Below are 18,922 nucleotides of genomic sequence, written 5' to 3'. Positions count from 1 at the left end.
ATAGGGGGATATAATGCTCCTTTCCTTCTTCTCTCACCTAAAGTGAACCATTAGCACCAATTCCAAGATGAGAAGCAGGCCACAGCCTGTTTGGTGATCTACAGTCTTGTCCAGATGATGATAGGGTCGGTAGGCTTATTGTAGCTTTTTTCTGGCAGATGCCTTGAATTGTGACCAGACCAATTGGGAAAATCAAGCACAGACACTGACTGGCCAACCAGAAGCAGTCAGAATCAATGCACTCTGTTCCTTCTCTCACCAGCAGGAACCAAAAGCACTAATCCTAAGATGACTACTGAGAGGCAGAATGTGGGCTCTCCAGTAACTGGTGGTCTTGCAATAGATATTTACAGGTAAGATGAAAAAAATGGGTTAATATCCTAGGCACTGCAGTGTGCCCTAAGCAGTTAAATATGAAAGAGGGCGTAACTTAATCTTTAGCTGACGAAGTGGAGAGCCACTAATTTTAAAAGAAAAAGATAGACTGAAAAGGGGTGGGTACTTTGTATTTTGGTTCTATGGAATACAGTGGGATGCCCAATAAATTTAAATAGTTGAAGGGGAGAGATTTCACAAAATGGTAATTTTTGACTTACCCACAACAGCCAGTGAAAGGGGAGAGGGAAGGAGATATGTTGTCAAATTAATATAAGAGGAAGGCAACTAGAAAGACAGCTGTGTTTAAGAACGCAACAGTAACAGGAAGGGAGGGTGGGAAAAATTTCTGTGTGTCTCATAGGCGACACATCTGTGGCCTCTTTCCTAGTTTTAATATGCAGTTAAAAGCAGAATGCAAGTAAAACACAGGGTAAAGTAAACAAATCACAGAATATAAAATAGAAAAAGGCAATAAAGTAATATAAAATACAGGAAAAGCAAAAGCAAACTAACCTTTCCATCACAGCAAGTTGTGGGAGAATCTGGATGGGCTTTTCCAGTAAAGTCAAAACTAATTTGTCAGAAGTGTAATTTGAACCCTTACCTTTAGGCGAAACTCCAACCTTAATGCAGCATTTTAGAATGCTTTGCCATCCTGCCAGCTTTCAATAATTGCATAAAAAGCATAGTGTTAAGAAGAGAATAGATATAAAATGCCAGTGTATGCATCCTAAAACAGGAAAAACACGTCAGAACACATGGTACAACAACAGGAAAAGAAAGTAGACAGTATACTAAAAATAGCACTTCAGTTTGTAATATGTGCAAAAACCTACCTGTCAGTCAAACAGATCCAACAAATAGCACGCATAGTGAGAAGCAAACCAAGTATAGTACTGTTATGACCTACAAAAATGGCAAAGTCTAGCTATTGAAATAATTGCACATTAAAAAGGAGTAAAACAAAAACATACAAGTAATGTGTGACATACAGGAGAACATCAGGGAAGTAATATATTAACATACTTATCATCATCGCCACCACAGTACCACTGGAAATTGTTTAACCCTGAATCCTATATTACTGCTTTAATAACCTAAAATACAGACAAAAGGTAGGCAAGATAGAATCACTAGCCTGAGTAATGCAATTCATTCAGATATAAAACTTAATATGAAAATGCAGGGATAGTATATGCAGAAATTCCAGGGTAGGGTAAAAGGATTTCTCCTCAACTGAATTGTGTAGACTCTTCTCTTTCATAGTGATATGTTTCTTGGTTGGACTAATTGGTTCCCCAAAAGAAAAGCAAATGCATCTGAACTACTTGTACATGTTCTTTAATCAAAGACTGCATGATAGCAGACAAATCCACTGTGCATTATTGAAAAAGACATATACAGATGTTATGCCAGTTTCAGCAAGGTTTTGCTTCTTTGGTAAAGCAGTCCATGTTTACATCAAAACCAGACCAAAATGATGATGGAAATATGAGGCTTACCTATAGATCTAGTGTGAAACTTTATATTACATCCAATAACACAAACTGTTCAATGTACCTCAATCATTCTTTGCCAGTAGAAGGACAAATATCAGGAAGCTGCAAAACAGTAAACATTTGATTGGTCGTGATAGACTGGATGGCCAAAAATCCAGATTTATATATATATCAAGTCCAAGATTGCCATTTCTTGGAATATTCCTTTTTTTCTGAGGTATGTTGATGTCATGGGTGCAGGGAGGCTTGCTCACCTCCAAAAAACAAGTTGGATGGAGAAGAGCGATATTCAATATTCGCTCCTCGCTTGCAGCTTCGGTCTTATTCCAAATGCCGACATTTCAAACAGGATGCCTGCAAAATAGCAGCCAGAACATAAGAACAAGGCACAAACATTACAGTAGTAAGTTGCTTCACTGGAGATCTAAAGGAGACATCACTGCTATAATGGGCAGTCAGTCCAAGGTGCTGCACACCGCAGTACAGATTCTGCAAAAAGTGAAAGAAACAACCTGTGATCCTGGTAGAATGGACATCTTTTGTAGTCTCTCTATAGCAGCTGGCTCAAAGGCACAAATAATAAAGGCTAGCTTGAGAGCAAAGCTGCATTGTGCAAGGAGCTCCATGACTTCATTCCACATTAGGGTCTAAGCAACAAAGTGGGGTGCCATATCACTTTAATATAGCACCAAATGCAAACCATGGCCTGTATTAAGTAGGCACTGCTATTTTCTCTCTCTTTTTTTCAATTGCTTCACGTACAGTTAAGCGTACTGCCAAACCTGAATGTCCAAACAGCTATACAGGGTGAGTCATCTTAATAATAAGTTATCCCAAAAGGAGGTCAGTTCCAGTAGATAGAGACCTGACTCTTACTAAAACCTATCACACTCCTTAACAGAAAAAAATAGCAAGGGAGACATAATACCATAATTAACTAATGACACATGGTAACCTAAACTCTTACCATCAAAAGAGATTAGGAAACATTTACCACAAGTAACAGTCCTATGCAACTAATGTGAAAGATGCTTGTGTGTGACTAATTTACCTGCCTGATCAAAGTGGCAAGCAGCAGAACATATATTGTGATAGGCAGTCACCAACCACTCAGCCAGAATAACATTAAGTCTCTCCTCACTACAAAATAAATACTGACCTGGTGTTTTCCAAGAGACATGCTGCTTATGCTTGTTGAAAAGCCTCAGAGACAAATTAGTCTGCTTGCAAACTGTATTTATCTAATTTGTCAAAAACTAGCATTTCAACCCAATTCCAAAACCCTACAGAAGTTACTTAATTGATTCCACTAGGTCATTTCATAAATTTAAAACAGCAGTGTGGAACATAATTCAGATTTCACCAGACCGGTAGCATTGTCATCAGAAATGCATTTTGCAGTGCCTTTTTTTATTGCCAAGTCTTCATATTTTCTTCAATAGACCTCACGTAAGAGAACCATGAGGAAATGAGACAGCTGATTTCACTTTCTATTCTTTAAATTTATAAGAGCATGAATGCAAAGAAAAGCAAACAGGACGATACAGGCAATGGCAATGCATGAATTGATTTTTCTCAAATGTTTTAAAACTCTATTTTTAGTTTTATATAGTCAGATGGCCAGTCTATTTGGTCTCTGTAAATGTTCATTTTTATATTTTCTTGCAGTTCCAATATCTGTTTTTCTCTTTAGTGTGCTATATTTTTATCAAGTGCAGTTATGCAGAGCATACTGGTATAACAGCATACTACACTGTGTATCCCAGATATTGTAAGACCTCTTAGGTATTGTATTATATAGATTACAAATGAAGATATCAGACCCAAAAATACAAAACTGAAGTGAAAATGGAAGAGGAGGAGAAGTTAAAAAAATCATGATCACCAGGAGGGAATATTGGATTTACCATAACTGCAGAAGCTACACACTTAACTGCATTCCATTCCATTACAGAGACTGTGTGTGTGTGTGTGTGTGTGTGTGTGTGTGTGTGTGTGTGTGTGTGTGTGTGTGTGTGTGTGTGTGTGTGCGTGTGCATGTGTGTGTGCGTGTGCGTGTGTGTGTGTGTGTGTGTGTGTGTGTGTGTGTGTGTGTGTGTGTGTGTGTGTGTGTATCTTTGTCCATACATTCAAACATATGAAGTCTCATGTGTATGCTCACAACTCATCTACTCTATGCATTACCGTTCTCTCTTGGCTTCACATACTTTAGGAATATTTGTACCATTCTAAGTACATTTCCCTTTGTACTGTTCTCAGAACATGGGAGCTCTTCCAAAGCTCATCAGCCATAATAAATAAAACTGTGTTACGAAAAACTGCATTGTATATGAAAAACATGTCAATTAGGAGTAACATAATGGATATAGTACTTGTGACAGAAGGAATTTCTTCTGGGTATGGAGTAGTTTGGGTTTAGTTTTAGCACAGTTAATTACTTTTTGCCTCCCCTTTTGTTTCATCTACAGCTTCCATGTGTTTATTATTGCATAAAGCACATAACTGGTTTGTTATAGTACTGTTTGAGTAGCTCTAAAGAACTTGTCCATATCTGTAATTATACGTGGCATAGTAGAGCATACCATTCACCTTGTCTCTGTTATTTGATATTAAGCCTGCTTTACAAACTTGTCATTCTCATCTTTGTGCCAATCATACTAAAACTGTGGTTGTAATGTGTTTTATAGCCAGAGAAAAATAAAAGAAGGCACCATACCACAGCTGATAAAATCCTGCAGATTTATTATAAAACAAACAGGTGAGCGCTTTTGCAGCCAAAGCTGCTTCATCAGACAAATAACTGTTATATTCATTTCTATTTAAATCTATTCCATCCAATCATTTCCCCAGCTCAATTAAGCATATAACATTCCAATTAAAACTTAAAGCAACAATTTAAAGTACTATAGAAGCAGATACATAGTCATCTGTTAAGGGGTCTATTAGCTAGTATGGGTTTAATGGACATTTTATCATTCAGTTCTTTACCCATAGTAGCACGCATTCTAATAATCCACTCTAATTCTTTTGTTTCCACCTTATTTTTCTACTGAACCCCCTCTAGTTCCCAGCCATACTTGCTCAATAACCATGAACCTGAAGCAATGTGATTATCTGTTTCCATTACATGCTTTGCTAACGTACTGGTGTCTGCTTTCCTGTGGATATCACATGCATGTTCTTTTATTCAATCACATAATCTACGTTTGGTCATTCCTATATAGAATGATTTACACAAGACACAGTAAGCTAAACATACTGAATTTGTAGTATTACAAATAGCTACCAACTTAAAAGATAAAGTTTTACCAGTGTCCGGATGTAAAAAAGTCCCACTGTTATCCAATAAATGACAACACTTACATTTATTACATGGGAATGTGCCATAGTTAACATCTAATACCTCTTTATAAGATGTACTTTGGTATCTGGGGCCATATAATAACCTCTTCAGGGATTTCTTGTTCTTATAAGTGTACCTAGGTTTATCTCCCATTATGTTCTTAACTTGATCATCAGCACATAAGATGTTCCAATTTCTATCAAATATTCCTTGTAAAAATTTTACATCACTAGAATAGGTCATATGAATTCTCATAATTCTATTGGTGTGGGCCTCTTGTCCCTGACTATTATTATAGGGCTCAGAGAAGTAAGACTTACCTTCTTTTTCTCTGGACAGAAGTACTGTGGATGTTATTGGCTGAATCTCCTTTTTAGTATATCCTCTCTCCAAAAATTTCCCTTCAGGATTTTGGATCTCATCACAAATTTTTTCATGATTAGCTGTTAATCTAGATGTTCTGAGTGCCTGCCCCTTTACAACATTTTTAAAAATGTGCTGTGGGCGCATACTATGTCTATGTACATAGGTATTTCTCGAACATTCTTTTCTATATATTTCTGTAGTAAGATTTCGTGTTTCCTTCTTAGTGATTTTAACATCCAGAAAATCTATAGCGTTAGGGGAGCTCTTCACAGTAAATTTCAAAAAACTAGTACTTTGATTGATTTTGTCTAGGAAATGATTTAACTCACTTTCTCCTCCTTCCAAAAACATAAAGAGGTCATCCACAATAATGCAGTAAAAGCGTATATGTCCATGCATGTCCCCATTCAATATATTATGGTATTCCCAGGTAGCCATCACTAGGTTTGCATAGCTATTGGCACATGATGTGCCCATAGAGACGCCATCCAATTGTCTATAGGCTAAATGCTCGAACATTAATATATTATTTTCTAATATGATCTCCATGAGGAAGCACAAAAAGTCAGCCATTTTGATATTATAGGTACCATCCTGTATCAAATGTTGCTTCAAAAATTCTATACCTTACCCATTAGGAATAGAAGTAAACAAAGATGTTACATCCAGGGTCACAAGCATGCAATTCAAAGTAGATGTCTCTTTGGGATATTCATACAAATCCTTAAAAAAATGTTTTGTGTCTTTTAAAATATAGGTGTTGTTAAGTAACACTGGTTTTAAATGCTGTTCTACATAAATGGACAGTGGCTCCGTACTCCATCCTTGCCCTGCCACTATCGGTCTCATAGGTGGATTAGTGGCATTTTTGTGGCTTTTAGGCAAGCCTTGAATTATAGGGATGGTAGGTTCATTAGCAATAAAATAATTATACAGGTCAATATTAATAAGACGGCTTTGCAAGCATTCAAAAAAAAAACATGATATATCCCATTACTATAATATCCAACTTTTTCCAAGTCCACTGGTTCATATATTGAGGTGGGTCTAGGACATTTCACTGAATGCACATTTCACTGAAACCTCAATTCACTGAAAGGTTTATATCACCTTTTCCCCACTGTAGTGTGACCCTGGAGTTAGTATATATATATATATATATATATATATATATATATATATATATATATATATATAGTAAGGGGGTGTGGGGGACACCGCTCCACACATCAGGGCGATGTGTGGGGCATAGCCCCCCACATATTTTAAGTATATATTATGTTCGGAAAACAGTAATATATTGGAATTGCAAGTAGCCATGTATATAGTTCAAAATATTTAAAATATGGGGGCTATGCCTCCCACACCACCCTTACTATATATACTAACTCCAGGGTCGCACTACATTTGGGAAAAGGCGATATATAACTTTCAGTGAAATGTGTTTCAGTGAGTTGAGTTGAGTTTTCAGTGAATTGAGTTTTCAGTGAAAAGTGCACACTAATTTAACTTTCAGTGAAATGTGCATTCAGTGAAATGTCCTAGACCCATTGAGGCATCACTAAGCATAGTTAGCATTGCATTCTTATAAAAAGAATAATCCATTAAGACCAGAGAATCCCCTTTATCTGCAGGTCTAATAAATATAGTACTATCATGACATAAATTACTTAAAGTTTCTCTTTCTTGTTTATATAAATTATTAAAACATTTCATCTTAGTTCTATTATCATAAAGATTATATACATCTTTAATGCATGCTTTTTGAAAAGTCTCAGCAACCCCTTTCATATTAGGTACATAGCAGCACTTTTCCTAATTAATGTTTCATTAAAAGCACATCATGTCAGCAAGTGATCACAACTTTAAATTTAGAGTGATCGATGAAGTTTCCCTGGATGATAGAGGAGGACCAAGTTCTTTAAAACTTGAGGAATTGGAGCTATATTGGCAGGCTTTATTAAATGGCTACAACTATCCAGGGATAAACTTTACATCCTCGATTGCATGCCTTCTTAAATTTAAAAGTCTTGAGAGGTAATAATAAATGTTGTGATCTTTGCCAATTTGGAACAGATTCTGGTACGAGTATAACAATAAGAATATAAAAATATATGTGGTTTCCCTTAAAGGTGAATGAGGTTGTAGTATTCCATACTCATTATTTATATAATTTTTAGGTCGTTTAGTCACTTTACTAAGTATTGCAGGATTATTAATATTTTATTGCTTTAGGTTATAATTTTATGCACTAGATAATAGTATAATTTTTTTATGTCTTCATGTTTAAATTGTATGATGCTAACTAGTCATATAAGATGGTATGCATTAGTATATAGGGTTCCTTGCAAATTTGCTTTTTCTGTATATTGTATTTTACTTGTGGTTGTCATGGTATTTTATGGCTAAAAGGAATTATTTGGTTGAGGGTAGAGTTGTTTGATCTGGGGCTACCGTGATTGGTAGTACTTGATCACATGTATTCCTTGGTAACCTTTTTAAACTGGTGTTTATGAAATTGTGTTTTATCTGATGACGCTTGATGCATTTGTCAAACGAAAAGTGCTTCATAATAAATTTTTGGTACAGTGTCTGCTGTCCAATGGATTCCTTTTTTGTTTTTGCAGTAGTTTTTCATGTTTTTTTCACTCTGGCTTACTACAACTGACAAAACCACTCCCAAGTACATCTTATCCACATTGCATTCTACGTTATACATTATGCTAATCATTTGCATACCCACCTCTCCACTATGACTTCCTGCACTTCTACTATGCATCTTATCTTTTCTGACAACCCTACATTCAGCCTACATGCCTCACACATATACATCAACTGCCATACATCTCTCAACTTTTCCTACTATTATGGCATATCTGCTAGCCTGTTTTCTCTCGATATACTCCTATTCACCAAACTAAGACTTCCTCAATCCCATAAACATCCCTCCATTCATATAGGTATCCCCTGTGACACAAAACGACAATCCTTACTTCTCACCTATCTGTACAAGCAATCTATTATATCCCTATGTGGAGATATCCATCCTAACCCAGGACCCATCCCATTAGCAACTAGCGCCCCTAGTCAACAAAAGTCACTAAATCTCATTACAATGAATCTCCAAAGCATCAGTAACAAAATACTTGATTTCCATGCCTGGATATTCCAAAATAAATCAGTAATTTTAGCTGCTACTGAAACCTTGCTGAAACCATATATAAAGGACTCAGAATTCCTCCCCCTATGGTACGCCTGCTTGCGAGCAGACAGACCTCGGAAAAAAGGAGGGGGCATTGCGATATTTTTCCTAGCACCCTCACCCTAGTCCCATACTACAATCCTATTCTCCAATTCTCCACAGCCAAAGTACTTGCATCTCTCCTCAAACTGAATGAAGCCAAATATCTTTGCATTATAGTCCTTTACATCCCCCCAGTCAACAACATTCCCATACTAGAAGATATCCTATCCTGGCTATTTAACAACATAAACAATGAGACAATCATCTTAGGTGATGTAAATATAAACTGGAATGATTTTTCAGGGTAGTTTCCATCATGTAACATCAACCTTTTCAACATCACACAACTAATAACAAATATGACCTGACCCAAAAGAAATAAAGACTCCCGTTTAATTCTTGACTTGATGCTAGTGTCAAATCCAAATAAAATTTCAGAAGCAGGGACACTCCATTCCAGCATTAGTGATCACCTACCAGTCTATATACTTTCCAAACCAACACAGTACCTTCCCAACACCAATTTAAACAAAGTAGAAACCTAAGCAACATTAATCCCTCAAGTTTTAATGAAATCCTAAGGAACATCAACTGGAACACACTAAAGTTTCTGCCCCTCGATGAAGTGATTGAGTTCTTTAATTCCACATTCCTCAATATATTAAACAAATTATCCCCTGTAAGAGTAAAAAAGGTAAAAACTAAGTATGCTATATGGCTCTCCATGACTGCTAGGGACAAAATATGAAAAAAATGCAAAGGTTCAAGAATTCCACTGATCTCATAGAATTTAGACAACTTTGTAATCAAGCTAAACGCCTAGTCACATCTGACCGAAGACAATATTACGTAAACCTCCAAAAAGATCACAAGCAAAATCCAAAGAAATTCTGGAACTCCATCTCATCTATAATTAACCCTGGCACCAAAAAACACCCTTGCCCATTCCCTGAGAAAACCACCAGTTTAATAGCTACTCCCTTTAACTTACATTTCATTGAAACTACAGCCAAACTTACCACCACCTTCCCCCAAACCACATCTGATACTAATTTCTCTCCACTAACACACTCCCCTCATGATACAGTCACCCCTTCTCTACACTTCTTCTCTTTCTCCCCTATATCCATCTCCACTGTAACGAAACTTCTCCTAAAACTTAAACCTGGCTCCACTGCCCCTGAAAATATAATAATCCCAGAATACCTCCAAATGTCAGCTAGATCCATTGCCTATCCAATCAGCATACTTATTAATAGATCTCTTCAAGAATCCTGTGTCCCAGCTTTCTGGAAGAAAGCTTATATTCTTTCCCTCCACAAAGGCGGAAATAGTTTCGACATCTGTACCTTCGGCCCATTACCATTCTTTCCCTCTTCTCCAAAATTCTTGAAAAATGTATCCACCATCAACTTCGTAACTACCTACTAACACACCAGCTTCTCTCCCCAAGTCAACATGGGTTCAGGCCAAACAATAGTACTATTACTGCACTTATTTCTTTAATGGACACAGTCAATCATGCCAGAAACAATGGCAAATTCATTTCATCACTCTTCCTCGCCCTCTCAAAGGCTTTCAATACTGTCTCCCACACATTACTCCTCAACAAACTCTCCACCCTATGCATCTCTCCCTCAACACTAAATTGGTTTACTAACTATCTAACAGTTAGCCAACAATCTACTAAATGGCTCAACTCTTTCTCCCCATTCCTTGACTTTTCAACTGGTGTTCCCCAAGGTGCTATATTAGGACCCCTTCTCTTCACCCTCTTTATAAATGACTTTCACTCTACCCTTAATAATGCATCTGTAGTACAATATGCAGATGACTCGACCATTATTTGCTCAACCAATTCAACATCTGAACTGTCACTGACAAATGGATGACCAATAATCACCCAGCACTAAACACAAATAAAACCAAACTTTTACTATTCACCCCTAAGAAAAACCTCTCTGTCAATACGACAGACTTTGTCATCCTTTCTCAAAATAATACCACCTTAGTAGTTACCCACACTAAACTACTAGGTGTTATTATTGATGAAAACCTGACATTCGCCCTCCACATCCACAATACTATTAAAAAAAAAAATCAAAAACTAGGAACTCTTTATATGCACAAATACTGTCTCAACAGCCCTACCATGCAAACTCTCACCATAACCTTTCTTATTCCCTCACTCCTGTATGGAGCTCCTTTCCTTTCCAACATCCAGTCCTCCTTAAAAAACAAGCTCGAGTCTTCCTATAACAAGGTGGCCAAGTTTGCAACCAATAGCAAACAGTCTTCACATCACTGCATCTCTTTAAAAGAGCTGAACTGGCTTGAACTCCCAAACTATCTAAACTATTTACAGTTAACCACTGCACATAAAATGATGTACAAACCCTCAGATTGCCCAGCCCTTTCATACATTTTATCCCACTACCACCCAAATAGGTAACTCAGATCTGAAAACCAATTTCTTCTGCAAGTATACAAGCCAAAACTCACAGCAGGTCATTTGATTTATTCCCGTTCCATTGCCAAACTATGGAACTCTCTCCCTATAGCTTTCTTCAAAAAGTTATTGCACCAACATCTTTCTACCCTTTGGCATTGAAGATACTCCAAGTCCTAATCAGCTATAACCTGATCCCCATACCTATTGAACTTATGATTCCACCAATACTGACTTTCCCTCTATTACTGTTTACCATCTGTCAATAAACCAGTTTCCACTTCTCTTGCACCATCCATTCTGGTTGTTTATCCTTGTCTTATTTATTACAGATATTTGTAAACAACTGCTTATCATAAAACTACATAACTACAAGTTACTTATGTTAAAATGTATACTTAAATTTATATTTGTATATAGTTCCTATGTCCATCCTTTCTATGTTATTGTCTTCCCAAACTTATTTCTTTCTTCGCTATCACTGCTTGTCTTTTAAATGCTTTGAATTTTATGTATTTACTTATATTTACTATGTAGTCTGAATATTTTCATTGTTATACACTAGTATTTTCATTGTCTTGTGGAGCTTTTCTCCCCGGACCTCCATTGAAAATTGTTTCATTTGGCCCAGTGGACTTTCCTGGTAAACAAATGTCAATCAATCAATCAATCAATCAATCAATCAATCAATCAATCAATCAATAAATAAATGTTGGGTCTAGTCACTATAAAGAAGAAAGGTGTTCAGCCTATACAGCATTTATCCTTTCCTACAGACATCTTCAATGAATAGTTACAGTAACAGAATGTTCAATAAGCATCCTCAGAAGAGGCCATTTGTATAATTACACAATGCCAGAATCTCTGGCTGGTAAAAATCTACATTAAGGCAGCTTTCCACATATCCTCCATCTGTGAGAAGGACTGGGCACTTCCTGGCACTTGCTTTATATATCAAGTTCACTTTGACATGGCTATGCCTTTGGGCTAGGGGAGCAGGTATCAGCATTAGAAAAAATCTAACATGACTCTTCATTGGTCTTTTCAACTTCTGAAATGGACAGTCCATCACATGGTTGACTACTTAATCATAGTGGAAAGGAATCAATGTACAAAGCAGAGCATAGACTAGTGCATTTTCTTATGTCAAGAACTCAGGGTTCCATTAGCCAGTGTCAAGACTGTTGGTCCAAGCTAGGCCACCCCCGTGTTTTTGGGGGGAGGCGTAGAAATGGAGGTGACTTCATCAGTATTTAAATTGCCACAGCCCTGGCTAGACAACTTTATGAAGTTATCAATGTATTCTTGGCTGTGAGGAAGGTTAGACTAGTTAGAGCGGGGAGCTTCTGGTTATCCTGAGTTTTCTCAGCTGACATTTTGTCTGGGTAGGACATTACTAGATTTCTGGCCAGTTTTATAACAGGTGGTCTCCACAGGCATCCTAGAGACAGAGTTAGAATTATTAAGTGAGGTAAGGAAGAGGAAGGCTTATACTTATGGTTTTCATACCTTCATGATACAAGGGTCTGTCCCTATGGCATGAAGACTGCAGCCATTGGAGACTCTTCACCTTTTCACTGATGCAGTGGGGAATCATGGGAGGATTCTAAAGGGCTTGTGGTTCCCTACTCTGTGATTGGCATCTTAGTTAGCTGAACAATAGACGAATGATTCATCTTAGAAGTTGTTCCAGTTTGGTTCACAACAGTTCTGGAAGGTCTAGTTCATAACAAGGGCATAGTTTTTCTCTCAGACATTAAGGCAGGGGTTGACATTAGTGAGAAAGACATCTAGGTCATCTTTGGTTTTGTCCTTTCTAAGGTTATTTGTTCTTTGCACAATTTGCAAATTAAATTTATTTTAGGTAAGCATATCTTGGAGATTGCAACAATTGCACCTAGTAATCGTGGTTTCATCATCTGGACAGTCAGACCCCATCCTTACTATCATACAACCACAACCACAATTTTGGTTATTACAATAGAGTGTAAATTATGTAGTTAAGTGACTCCTGGGTGACTAGTACTAAAAATATTGAAGAGCACAAAAGAGAGATAATCCAGAAAGTTTGACTCATGTCTGGTATCCCACCTATGACCCAGAGGGTGACAGGAGCAAAAAAAACAGAGTACAAAGGATTACTCCAAATAAAATCACTTTAGCTAGCACACCTAGAAGGCTCTCTCTCTCTGATGCCCTCCATGTGGGAGGAATAAAGACATCTTGTTGAAGTTTCAAGTAATTTATTCTGTTAAGCAGGTAGATGGATGAGTGTTCTTGTTCTACTACATTACATTCAACAACTCAGTTATTTAAAGATATCCAGTGCATGATAAATTTAAATAACTGACCTGTTGAATATAATGTATTAGAACAAGAACACTTGTCTTCCTGGCACAGCCAAGAAAGGGGGAGGTAGATGGGTTGCACAATCATAGCCTGATGAGTAGATGCTAGGAGGCATTCCCCATTTTTCATTCCCACATTGCTTTCCTGGTCCAGTTTTGCACTATGCATGATGTTATAGTGACACTTGGCTGCTCTTGAAAGCCTTCCTGCTTTGGTCACTCTATATCATTTGTATTAGTATTAATTTTGCACAGTATAATTACAACACTGCACTGAAAGGATAGGCATGCTTAGCAGTGGGGTCATGCAAATATGCCACTCTGCTTGAGAGATGGACAAGCAGACCAGTGTGAGTGGCATGACAATGTTACATGCAGAGGACTGTCCAGCATGCTTAGGTCTTAGAGGCTGGATTAATGCTGTTTACGAATAATTTTATCTGTGTTTGGTTGGTATAATATCTTCAGATGCATCACAAAATGTTGCATGTAACACGCTGGTCATACCAGTCTTCTTGTGTGTTGGGTTTCATTGAGGGAGCAGGATTATGTGACAGATGGTGAGTTAATCTCCGTAGTGGTCAACAACTTTAATCAAGTTATAGACCTCTAATGTAGGAGAGCTATGGTGACCAGTTTTCATTTGAATAGTTTGTTGAGTAACAGCAAACAGTTTAAAATGGCATTTAAACAAAGATAGTTCATTCTTGTTTTGTCTGAGGAGGTAAAGCTCTCTACCCCATATCCTACATACCCCACTTAATATAATCAGCTTCAAGGTCAGTGTTGCAAAGTTTGAAGGAAATTTTTCTTTTGTAGCAACTTCCTTAAGTGAAGTGTACTTTGGGGATGCTATATATTTTCCCAAGAGCCTGATCTGCAAGGCCATGGAAAGTATTATCATGGAACTTATAAACAAAGACAGTGGCAACCTTCAAACACTGGACCCCACTCAGTTTGGGGTTGTGAAGGGACGATCTTGTCTCCTGAACCTGACTGATTTCTTCGAATCAGTCTCGAGAGCTGTGGATGAGGTACCTTGCCAAGGCCTTCAACACCATCCTCCACTCTGAAATCATAGATAAACTTACTAAGCTGGGCATTAATCCCTATGTCACTCTATGGGTTGCCAACTGGCTTACTGACAGAACCCAGACTGTTAAAGCAGCCGACTTCAAATCCAGCTCAAGACAAGTGACAAGTGGAGTACCTCAGGGTTCAGTCCTGGGACCGCTCTTGTTGGCATCTACTTCACTGAAGGACAGGCCAACACTAAGGGACTCTGGCTAACAAAGTTTGCAGATGAATGCAAACTGGGAGCCATTATTGAATCCCCAAATGATGTGGATATTCTACAAAAGGGCCTTACAGAAACAGATGCTTGGTGCCAGAGCTATGGGCTCAAGCTCAATGCCAAGAAATGTATAGTTATCCCCTTTGGGAAAAAAAAACGTGTACCCATGAATTACCACATAGGTGGCAATACACTAAACACCGAAAGTGTGATAAGAGACGTAGGGATACAGGTGGACAGTGGTCTCATCTTTAATAACCACATCGCCACAACAGTCAGGAAATCCTTCTATATGGCACACCTCATCACTAAGGACTTTTCATCCAGAAAAAAAGAGGTCATTGTCCCATTGTTCTCATCCTTCATTAGACCCATTATAGAATACAATGCCCCATTTGGTATGTACCTCTCAAGACATCTGCAACAACTGGAAAGGCTGCAGAAATACCTCACTAAAAGAATCACAGGGCTAAAGCAGATGCCGTATGCTGACCATCTAAAAAAACTCCAGCTATACTCTATCGCATATTGTCTACTCAGAGTCGATCTCTGCTTAACATGCTAGGCCATGTCAAACCCAGAACTGTTGGACATGCTACACTTAAAGAAATCTCAATCCCTCAGAGCCACATACTCCAGGGATCTAAACCTTGTCATCACAATGAACAGAACAAGCTGGAGGGATAGGTTCCTGACTCAGAGACTCCTCAGACTCTGGAATAAACTGCCCATACATGTCAAGCAGAGTGCCTCTTTGGCCCTCTTCAAAAGGAACCTTGACAATTGCACAGGAGATAGGAAATTCACCCCAGGGATCATGTCAGTCACCCTGCTAGACAGGGGTCCAGGGAAGTAAATATTGTGGGAAGAAATAGCCAGGGAATTGTTATGGCTAGGCTTGTATAGGCCCTAGGGCCAATAACCTATGAACCTAAGAGCTGGTCCTCATAAGTTATGCCTATTCTCATACATAATATGTACTTTGCACTGATTAATATAAATCATACAGTACAAGTTGATGTCTGTGACATGATAGTTTAAGTTTATGCATTTAATAAATATCTGAGAAAAATGGGCAGCCTAAGCCATGACTCACGGAAGGCTTTCTTTTAAGAATAAAACTTCATCTTACTTATACTGTTAAGAAAAAGAAGAAGCATTCAAGTACTAAAGATAAGGTTCCCTGTAGTGTGAATTTCATTACAGCATCAGTGGCCATTTCCATTATTTAGTCTAAATTATTTTAGGGTACTTAAAATGGCAGTGGCAATTCCTGAACTCCCCAGTACATTTCTTTATTATAACAAAACAGCTGTGTACTTAATGCATGAGAAGTAAAAATTTGTTTTCTAAATTCTCTGCCAATGCATTTTTTTTCTTTTAAGATACCAGTATTTCATGTCAAAACATGATCTAAATCTATCTTCAGATTTTCTTACTAAATTAATACCTTCATTGTAATTATAATTCGAATCCTTTCTGCAAGATAACACATACTTCAGAATGTGTGTAGACTTCTCAAATTTAAAGAAAGCCAATTAAATTGGTAAGTTAGTTTGAATGAGGTATCCTTTGTGCTGCACTTAAAATAAGCATTGATGGCAATGTCTAGTGGCTGTTATCCAACTCATTAACACATTATACATAGCTATGAGAAATGGATTCAGGCAATTTTTAGTGAAAAAACTACTGGCTGTGCCAACAGAGGAGAATTCTATATAGTAAATATGCAATAGATTGTTTTTCTAACAGGTATGACATTCATTAGAATAGAACTAGACATTAGAAATCATATGTCCATGTGTTAGCCAAATTACAGTGTGCCATACCTACAAAATAATCTGCTGGCACCGAGAAATATTTGTGCTAATTTAGTTATATGAACCCCATTAGGTTATTTACTTTTATTAATGACGTTAAATTAGGAAATGGAATATAGACCTGGAGAACCTGCTTAAGTCCAATAATTGTTTGATATGTGCAGACAATGATTTGGTACAAATAAAATATCTCACTTAAGAATGCAATTGGGGCTGTATATGTAATTGTTTGACATACAGCACTTAAATGCTTTGATTTCTAATATATATTGTGACCTCGTTAACTTAAGGATTGAGTGACAGTAAAGGTGAATAGAAGTGCAATTGTCTGCATCTGAAGAGTCCACTTGTGCAATTGTTTGACAGGCAGTATTGGTAGGGATTTTGCTGTAATTATTCACATCTCATTTAGGTGAGATGAAAATAATTATAACTAAAACGCCTATGTTGCCCATTTCGCTTCACTAAAAGAATCACTGGTCTACGGTCATATGAATGTAAAGAAAAGGGAAAATATGCAAAACAAATATAAATCACCTGTTTTTCTTCTTTTCCAACTCCTGTGGCCAAAATATAAAGAAAAGCATCAATATAAGCCTTAATTTGAAGTTGTAAAAACATTAACAGTATTGCCATCCCTCTTTCAGCTGTGATATTTTGTGACACAATACCAAACCACATGATTAAAACAGGAGTAGGATGACTTTGCTAATACAGTGCACTTTAAGAACCCCCCATATTTTGTTTATTATTTTTATATCCTGGAAATTTAGTATTTGCCCTGAATTAATTGATTTGTGTGATGAGCTGTTATAAAGTTAGATAGCTCTGCATGTGGCCATATTTAGAGACATCACCTGTGAAATTGTTTGAAAAGGAATTTCAGCAAAAGCGCTATGGCTTTGTTACTGACACTGCTTTTTTAAGAGATTCACTTTCTTTGGTGAAAGGAAAATTCATATTTTCTGACATCATTGATGCTGTAACCTCATAAGGTTTAGTACTGAGGTCCCTGGCATTACACAGTTAAAATGTAATATAAACATTGTTACTGCTCTTGCTGACAGCATGCTTACCAGTTGAGTCTTGCAAATACTTTGTTCATATTTATAGTAAAGTCTAGTAGATATTAATCTACTTTTGTGTTGCACATGACAATAGCCAACATGTGTGCATATTTCATTTCCCGTGTCTTACTTCCCAAATGATGGCAGTCTGAAACCCTTCAACAAAATAATATACCCTAGTCAACTTTTAAATATACAAGGCTGCAAAAGATTGCTGTTAGACAGAGAACAAATTTATTTTCTCTGACCAGAAAAGATATATTATCAGTTACCGTGACCATCATTTCTTCACTAGATAGTCTAGCCAAATCATTTATACCAATTTTGCAATCATGTCCTTGCTAAAGCATGAATTAAGTTACTGGTTTCAAACTGGAGGCCAAGAATTCTTACCTCATTAATAGGGAAGTGGTTTGAGAATGTCTTACTTTAATATGTGAATATAAGCCAAATTGAAATCTCTGATTCTACCAGCATGAATTTACTCATAATGTAGAACATTGCAGTGTTATTTAAATATTATTGATGGTTTGAAAACTATTCATTTGATGCAATCTAGCTATGTCTCTAAAATGTTTGATGTTTAGGTTGTTTGGAAATAATATTTATACACTTTAGATGTCAGATCAGATTATACTGCTATACCCCATGAAGACAACCTTAGGGCATAAAAATCCTGGTTATATATCAATCAATATTTATAGTATGATGTTTGTAATTTTTTTGTTCAGCTTACTGAATTTTCAGTGTAGATTCAATAAACTTTAAGAAATTTGATGGCTATCATAGAGTTCCATCCATGATTTGCAGCAAGCGAAGTTGTATGCAAATGTGTCCCGGTCTAATGAGCATAACTCAGCACAATGTAGACACATCAAACAACATGCAATGTCAGTGCAACTACCATCTGGTATAACAAAGTTGTATTACAAGGAAAAGTCATACATATAGTAATATATGTGAATTACCAATACATGTGTGTAGAAAGTATACAAAATGGAACATGTGAGCAATATATGGGAAAAAATGTGCATCGTGTATAGTCCCAAAAACTGACAAATATCCACAATATGTTACAGATATTGTCATAAATCGCAGATAGAGATATATAATC

This window comes from Protopterus annectens, chromosome 10.part0 (genome assembly GCF_019279795.1).
Source record: "Protopterus annectens isolate FY-2018-M chromosome 10.part0, PAN1.0, whole genome shotgun sequence".
In the NCBI taxonomy this organism is placed as follows: Eukaryota; Metazoa; Chordata; order Ceratodontiformes; family Protopteridae; genus Protopterus; species Protopterus annectens.
The sequence above is the reverse complement of the archived record's forward strand: the minus strand, read 5'-3'. Positions refer to the sequence as shown.